This window comes from Narcine bancroftii, chromosome 3, assembly GCF_036971445.1.
Source record: "Narcine bancroftii isolate sNarBan1 chromosome 3, sNarBan1.hap1, whole genome shotgun sequence".
Taxonomy (NCBI): Eukaryota; Metazoa; Chordata; class Chondrichthyes; order Torpediniformes; family Narcinidae; genus Narcine; species Narcine bancroftii.
Window position 1 is genome coordinate 354591217 of NC_091471.1, and position 9005 is coordinate 354600221.

Below are 9005 nucleotides of genomic sequence, written 5' to 3' on the forward strand. Positions count from 1 at the left end.
TGTATTTTTTTTATTAAGTACTTGTTCAGATGCAGCAAGTAAGAATTTCAGTTCATATGTACATTGTACAATGTGTGTGACAATAAGCTTAATGTTCAAGGTTCCTATTATATAATGATGTAATATACAATATATGGCAAAGAAAACGTGACCATGAGCATTGCCCAGTGCCCCAAACAATGAGAGAGAGAGAGAGAGAGAGAGAGGGAGAGAGAGAGAGAGAGAGGATCCGAGAGTGAGAGAGAGAGAGAGAGAGAGAGAGAGAGAGAAGTAAAAGAGAGTCCCTTCAGAGTCATTGAGTGCCCATGGATACCCCTCCAGCTGTATGGACCTGTTCAAACTAGCGGCAGCTTTTAATGCCCAAGGCCCTTTGGGAGACCCTCTTGCCCTCGGAACCCTCATTATCATTATCATTTAAAAAATAATTTTATAAGAAATAGCACTGAAATTACATTTTTAATCTTGGAATCAGTGGGGCAAAAAAAAATTAGAGGGTTACAGGTGTGCGTCAGGGAAAGATTAGATTGCTGAGGAATTGGCACAGCATTATGGGCTGAAGGGCCTGGACTGTGTTGGAATGTTCCATGTTCTAAGCAGGCCCAGACGAAGGTCTGTGTGCCAGCTCTGCAGCCACTTCTCCCAAGGTCTTCGTCTGCAAGTAATTGGCCTGCTGGTGATAATCTCCACAATCCTGCCATCTGCTGAGAGATTTGGTGCCCCATCACCTGTTCAAGCCATGGTGCTGAACATCTGCTCAAAGGATCCAAGAGTAGAATTAGTGCCTTCTCAGGGCAGAGTCATCCACATCGATAGAGAGAGGTCCATCCAAATTTCCCCTACCCTGCTCCCTCTCCAAACCAGAGAACCATAGAAACAGCCTCTGTGACAAACTATTTTCCAGCCTAGTCCCACTGACTTGCACATGCAGTATATCCCTCTATACCTCTCCCATCCATGTACCTGTCCAAATTTTTCTTAAATGTCAAAATTGAGCCTAGATTTACCACATCAGCTGGCAGCTCATTCCACACTCCCACCACTCTCTGTGTGAAGAAATTCCTCCTAAAGTTCCCTTTAAACTTTTCCACTTTCACCCTTAACCCATGTCCTCTAGCTTTTAACTCACCTACCCTCAGTGAAAAAAGCCTGCTTGCCTTTATCTATATACATCATCATTTTGTATACCACTATCAAATCTCCCCTCATTCTTCTATGCTCCAGAGAATAGTCCTAACCTGTTCAATCTTTCTCTTTAATTGAGTTCATCAAGTTCCGGCAACATCCTTGTAAATCTCCTCTGCACTCTGATATCTTTCCTGTAGTTAGGTGACCAAAACTGCACACAATACTCCAAATTTGGCCTCACCATAAACATTGCAACTCCTATACTCAATGCTTTGATATATGAATGCCGATGAATGCAGCTCTAACTACCTGTGATGACACTTTCAGGGGATTATGTTTCTATATTCCCAGATCCCTCTCTTCTACTGCATTCTGTTCTATCATTTACAGTGTATTTCCTTCCTTGGTTTGTCCTTCCAAAATGCAACACCTCACACTTGTCTGCGTTAAGTTCCATCAACCATTTTGCAGCCCATTTTTCAACTGGTCCACATTCCTCTGCAAGCTTTGATGAGCCTTCCTCGCTGTCCACATTACCTCCTATCTTTGTGTCTCACAGTCAGCCACACTTCACTGTGGAGGCTGGAGGTAGGATCACCCTGAGTGCTCCCGTGGTCTCAACACTTTCCAAAGGCTTTTGCATCCCTTCCGTGATATGATTGGTACCCACAGCAAGCTCTCACAGACAGCGGGCTGATAATGACCCCACACACAGTCACGGGGTCATGCAGCGTGGACACAGACCCCCTCGGCCCAACTTTCCCATTCTGTCCACAATGCCCCCACCACCACCTTTCCCACCCATTTGGCCCATATCCCTCCAAACCCATCCTATCCATTGTAAATAACACCAATATCAACCACTTCACCCAGCCTGTTCCATACTCACATCACTCTCTGTGTAAAAAGGCATCTACAGTTTCCTTTGCCATCATAATGTTACTGCTGATCAAGAGATAAATAGTTTCATTATATCTGGTACAGTGAGAAACGGTTCTTCTACAAGAGTCTAATGAGTCAACTCTAACATTCGCAGAGAGTAATAGAAAGATCAATTGGTGCACAACAAGGGGAGTAGGGGAGTACCTTTAGGAGCCTGATGGCTGCAAGGGAGGTACTGTCCTTAAGCCCTTAGATGCACTATTTCATACCCTCGAGCCTTCTCCTTATTGGTCACAATGTCAGGCAACTTTCTGGCTCTTGTCAGGATAAAGCCATGGGATATTTCACCCTGACCTGAGGGAGCGTGAATACCTCAGCATAAGATGGCTCTTGTGGCAGCCCAACCTTCCTCAGAACTGCTGGGGAGTTCCAGTGTGCAGCACCATCATGGGACCTGTCACTCAGGGAGAGTGTGCCACCTGCTGAACATTGGCAGCAGTGCAGGAAGGGAGCTCCGGTGAGCTGTGCTGCCAATGGTAACACCAGACAACAAAGACTTTGCTTTCTGAACACTTTTGGGTGTATCTTATGGATTTTGGGCTGCTGATGTCAAAAATCACCTTAAAATTTCCTATCACTTACCATCTTTTAGATATAACCAATTGTTGTGATTTCCAGTCATATTTTAAGTTTATTTCAAGGATACAAAACCATAAAGTGCGACATGTCATTGAAAATTCATTTTCTCTATTCACACTTGGACTCCTTCCCCGCTGATCTTGGTAGCGTCAGTGACGAACATGGTGAAAGGTTTCACCAGGACATTGCCACCATAGAAAAGCAACTGGAATCCATCAATGCTGGCCGACTGTTGTTGGACACTGGCACGAGAGGCATCAGATGCTGAATACAAATGAAAATCAGCGGCAAAACATTTTTAGCTCAGCTGAACTCATGCAATGTGTCAGCATTATTATGCGATTTAACACGCTAAATTCAATAAATGTTAATTTAATGATTCTCCAGCTTCCTATGTGATACAGCAAATCTGAAATCATCTCTGTTTTCAGCTTGAGGTTGTTTATCATAATTCCCAATTTTTATTCAGGAAGCAAACCTTTTGAAAAAAATTAGTTGTTCAGAGTAATCGGGGGTGGGGGGGAGGGGGGAGTCTAAGGACTAACCCTGGGCTCACTGAGCTGTCAGTCAAGCAGTGAGTGAAACTTTCAGCTGACATTCCAAGGGAGTGCTGCATGTTTAACGCATTCTCCACCGCACCAGTTCTCTACCCAGTTGCATGTCCATTAAACTCTCAATCTCAGGCTAGCATTGGCCTCTGTTGAAGGAGTAGCTGTAGGTTCTGTTACTGCCCCTTTACTGGACCAGAGATGCATTACTTTGTCTTCCAGAGCTCGGGGACATGGAGAACAATGCAGCACAGTATAGGCCCTTCAGCCCACAATGTTGTGCCTACCTACTTCACATCAATCAAGCCCTTCCCTCCCTCCCACTCATAACCCTCTCTTTGTCTTACATCCATGCGCCTATCTACAAGACTTTTAAATGTCCCTATTGTACCAGCCTCCACCAGTACCCCTGGCAAAGCATTCCAGACACCCACTACTCTGTGTAAAAAAAAATTACTCTGACATCTTGCCCAAATGTTCCTCCATCACCTGAAACAGATATCCTCTGGCATTTGCTCTGTCGCCCTCATAAGCTTAAACGCCTGTATTGTCATGGCTCATTCTCCATTGCTCCTGACAGAAAAGCCCCAGCTCACTCATCTTTTCCTCATAAGATATGTTCTCTAATACAGACAGCATCCTAGTCAGTCTCCTCTGCAACCTCTTGAAAGCTTCTCGGGTGGCACGGTTAGAATAGTGGTTAGCGCAGCACTGTTTCAACACCAGTGACTGGGACTGGGGTTCGAATCCAGCACTATGTGCAAGGAGTTTGTATGTTCTCCCTGTGTTGCATGGGTTTCTTCCAGTTTCCTCCCACTGTTCAAAACGTATCAGGGGTGTAGGACAATAAAATAATCTTAAATCTTGAAAAGGTTACCTCGCGGCTCTTGAACTCAATCGCCACCTAATGAAGACCACACACCAAAGGCTCCTTAGACATGTTACTAAAAGGTGTTTGTGTGGACAAGGTAGGACCAAACAAAGATGAATTTTCAAGTGGATTTTACACACCAGATCTCAGCTCCTGGAAGCCAGGGTCAAGCAGGTCATGACCTGAACATTGACCAACGATTTCCCCCCCCCCCCACCCCCATGGATGCTGTCTGACCCACTGAGTTCCTCCAGGAGCTCATTGTTTGGTCCAGCTCACAGGGCTGAAGCAGAAATAACCATTCACTCAGTGTAGCAGACTTCTCATTGCTTTCCGCGTCCATTCCTCGCCCAGCCTTGCTCAGTGTAAAACAACAGTCTGACACGTTGCTCTTCTTCGCCGATAGGTGAAGTCACTCCCACTTCCTGCCCTTTTGTACAGTCGTGCCTAATGGACAGATGTCATGGTCATTGTGCAGCAGGGAGTTACCTATAGCCACTGGCTATGGGCTGTGTTTGGTCACACTGGCTACAGGCTGTGATTGGTCACACTGGCTATGGGCTGCAATTGGTCACACTGACGAGAGGCTATGATTGGTTACACTGGCTATGGGCTGCGATTGGTCAAACTGCCCAGATTGTCCAAACAGAAAATCACCTCTGACTAATTGCCCAGTGTTTACAAAATATAATGTTTTGGGTTGGACACAGGGTTATCTCCCTCTACACCATCCCATCACACACACCCAGGGTCAGACACAGAATGATTTCCATCTACTCCATCCCATCACCCACTCCAGAGTCAGGCACAGAATGATTTGCCTCTACACTGTCCCATCACACACTCCCAGGGTCAGACACGGAGTGAAGCTCCCTCTACACCGTCCCAAGACACACTCCCAGAGTCAGACACAGAATTATCTTCTTCCACACCATCCCATCACACACTCCCACAGCTAGGGCATCAAAGGTAAGATTCACAGTTCTTGCTCTCTACAGCGCTGAATGTACATGTGAGTGAGGTGTGATGGAATGCTCCCTTAGTTACACAATGTGCCTGGACCTTTTGCCGGATGAATATCTCCTGTTTGCCATTGAATTTCACACCCAATCAGCAGTACTGGAGTGAGACAGCTATTTTACCTCCTCATTGTCTCAGTGAGTCCAAATAAAGTGTGGTTTGTGTCTGTGAACTGCACAAGATAACTTTATGCGGTCTGGACAAGATAAAGATAGGTTTCCACTGGCGATATTAGTGGGCCCAGCTGCGTAGAAGGCTGACAGAAGAGCTTGCTCAATAATTGCACTGAAGTTCAATCTGATTGAAATGAGCATTGGTCTAATTTTCACATCAGTAACTTTTCAATGCAAATTTCCTGACTGGGGTAGCAGCAGTGGATGTTTATCACAGGCAGGTACATATCAGTCAATCCACATTCTGCAATAGATATAATTTACTTTGGTCCACTATCACGGCGAGGACATCCTCCAGAACAACTGCAAACATAACAGTTCATTGTGCAGAGAGTGGTATAGCCAGAGTCCACACTCTGAAGCACCTCTTCTGTTAGCCAAGCATTTAATCTTGTTAAACTGGAAGTCTGACAGGGGTCCTTCTATTGTATAATGGATTAAGGATATCAGTTACTTTATTAAAAAGGGATCAAGGAGGAAGCCTGGCAACTATCGGCCTGTAAGTTTGACGTCTGTGATAGGTAAATTAATGGAGAAAATTCTTAGAGATAGTTCTTATAAATATCTGGATAGACAGGGTCTGATCAGGAGCACTCAACATGGATTTGTGGGAGGAAGGTCCTGTTTGACCAATCTGATTGAATTTTTTGAAGAGGTGACTAGGAATGTGGATGAGGGTAGCGCAGTGGATGTTATCTATATGGACCAGTAAGGCCTTTGATAAGGTACCACATGGAAGGTTAGTTAGGAAGGTGCAGTCTTTAGGTATAAATTTTGAGATAGTCAAATGGATTGAACATTGGCTGAAAGGGAGAGGCCAGAGAGTGGTAGTGGATAATTGACTGTCAGTTTGGAGGCCGGTGACCAGTGGTGTGCCTCAAGGATCTGTATTGGGCCCATTGTTGTTCGTTATATACATTAATGATCTAGATGATGGGGTGGTGAATTGGATTAGTAAATATGCAGACGATACTAAGATAGGTGGAATAGTGGATAATGAAGAAGGTTTTCAAGGATTGCAGAGGGATTTGGGCTGCTTAGAAAAGTGGGCTGAAAAATGGCAGATGGAATTTAATGCTGATAAGTGTGAGGTGCTTCATTTTGGTAAGAAGAATCAGAACAGGACATACGTGGTAAATGGGAGAGCATTGATGAATACAGAAGAGCAGAAAGATTTAGGAGTAATGGTACATCGTTCCCTGAAGGTAGAAATTCATGTGAATAGGGTGGTGAAGAAGGCTTTTAGTATGCTGGCCTTTATCAATCATTGCATGGAATATAGGAGTTGGGAGGTGATGTTGAGATTGTATAAGACGTTGGTGCGGCCTAATTTGGAATTCTGTATGCAGTTCTGGTCGCCTAATTATAGGAAGGATATAAACAGAGTGGAGAGAGTGTAGAGAAGGTTTACCAGAATGTTACCTGGGTTTAAGCATCTAGAGTATAGGGAGAGATTGGACAGATTAGGTCTTTATTCTTTGGAGCGTAGAAGGTTGAGAGGGGATTTGATAGAAGTGTTTAAGATTATGAAAGGGATAGACAGAGTGGATGTGGATAGACTATTTCCGTTAAGAGGAGGAAAGATTAAAACAAGAGGACATGAGTTAAGAATTAAGGGGCAGAGGTTTAGAGGTAACATGAGGGGGAACTTCTTTACTCAGAGAGTGGTAGCCGGGTGGAATGAGCTTCCGTGAGAAATAGTGGTGGCGGAGTCAATTGTATTATTTAAAAAAAGGTTGGACAGGTATATGGATGAGAAGAAGATGGAGGGTTATGGGCATTGTGCAGGGAGGTGGGACTAGAGAGGGGTGTTTGGTTCGGTACGGACTAGAAGGGCCTAATGGCCTGTTTCCGTGCTGTAATTGTTATGTTATGTTATTAACCTGGAGAAAATGAAGAGGGTCCACCAGAAAATCTTTCCACAAATGACAACCATTTTTTCTCCAAATTACAAATGTTTACAGTCTAAAAGACTGAGAGACGTTTGTACTAATACAATCAGTAATATACCGATGATACAGTCAGTAGAGGTGCCAAGGTGATCAGGGGGTGGGAGGTCCGGGTGTGTATCTGAAGGTGCACGTGAACGTTCGTGTATGTGTGTGTTGGTGTTTCTGTTTAAAAAAATGAAAATAGGAGCACAATGTCCATCTGGAGAATACGGACAAAGTTGCCTTCGATGTTCAATAAAAATATTTGGAAAAATAAGTGACACCCTCTTCTGGTTCATGCTCCACAAACCACCCCTCTCACTCGATTAACTCCTGGGGTCCTTCAGTGGAGCATCAGCCAACTGCACAAGTTGTCACCTGACTAGAGCTTTAGTTAAAATGAGGGCTTTTTAGAACATAAAACATTCCGGCCCTTCAACCCATCACTATTAATCCTAGCCCACAACAATCCTTTCACCCATAATGCTCCATTTTTCAAGATTCATGATTATTTTGTTGGCATGCAATAAAAAGGTAAATGTGATATTGCACAATATTTCCTTTTGTCTACCGTCAGGCAGACAAAGATTCGCTGTCAGCAAAACCTGCCCAGTGCCCTTTACAGGCAAGGAAAGAGATGTAAAGAGGGTGGCATAGTTAGCGCAGCAGTTAGTGCAGACTGTTAATGCACCAGCCACCGGGGTTCAAATCTGGCACCATCTGTACGTACTCCCTGTGTCTACGTGGGTTTCCTCCGGGTGCTCCGGTTTCCTCCCACCGTTCAAAACGTACCAGGGTTGTAGGTCAATTGGGTGTAAATAAGGAGCACAGGCTTATGGGCCAGAAGGGCCTGTATGTCTTAATTTGTAAAAATTACATTGAATTAAATTAAAAGAGAGTCCCTCCCAGAGTCAATGAATGTCCATGGCTTCGTCTTCAGCTCTCCCGCAGCCACACAGCCTTCAGTCCCAGCCATCAGCAGCCCAAGCTCCAGATGCAAACCTCCAACATGATCAGGTGTCATCCATGTGCCTAACTAAGAATCACTTAAATGTCCCCATTGTACCAGCCTCCACCACCAACCCCAGCAATGCATTCTGAGCACCTTCCACTCTGTGTAAAACTTGCCTCTGACCTCTCCCCCTAAACTTTCCTCCACTCACCCGAAACAATTATTGGCCATTGTCGCCTCGGCAAAAGAAAGGTGCTGGCTGTCTGCCCTGTCTCAGTCCCTCATCCTTCTACGATTAAAGTTTAAAGAAGAAAGGAGATTTTGAGCAGGAATTCCAGGCACCAGTTGCTGGTCATTTTGGACATGAATGGTGTGAACTGGAGGAGCACAGCGATCGTGGAAGGTTGTCGAGCTGGAGGAAGTATCAAAGATACCTTCTCCCTGGTGCTGAAGCAGCCAGGGTTCATCAGGGGAATGAGAAAAATATTAATTCATTTTGTTTTATGTATTTCTCAGGAAAGATTTTATTAGACACCAATAGCAGGATAAAAGCCCACCAGCAATTTCAGAGCATTCTGTGATGTGTGTTTATGACAAAATGTGTTTTTTGCTCTACCTGACCTTTGTAAAGTCAGTTCAGCATCTGCAAAAACACAATTTAAGTGCCTTTGTCAAAAGTGGCTTCACATTATATTCAGTGCAGTGTGAAATGTGGGAAACAGATGGTCCTGAAAAATCCAGCTAACCAATTCTCCGACATGGTCCATCTATTACCTAGCTAATGGGAAAGATGAAAGAAAGTTCACGCAGGATTGGTTATTTAAACGGCAGTCGACAGATGTCAGTGTACAAAACAAAGAGGTG

General features: G+C 44.4%; 1 long non-coding RNA gene across 1 annotated transcript; it reads right to left on the reverse strand.

Annotated features, from left to right (window-relative positions):
* Positions 1-467: 467 nt before the first annotated feature.
* LOC138756621 (uncharacterized) lies at positions 468-4573 on the reverse strand. The gene is made up of 4 exons (XR_011353198.1): positions 4206-4573; positions 2650-2910; positions 2015-2070; positions 468-750 (listed from the first exon to the last, which is right to left on the reverse strand). It is a non-coding gene; the product is annotated as an uncharacterized lncRNA (long non-coding RNA).
* Positions 4574-9005: the final 4432 nt, after the last annotated feature.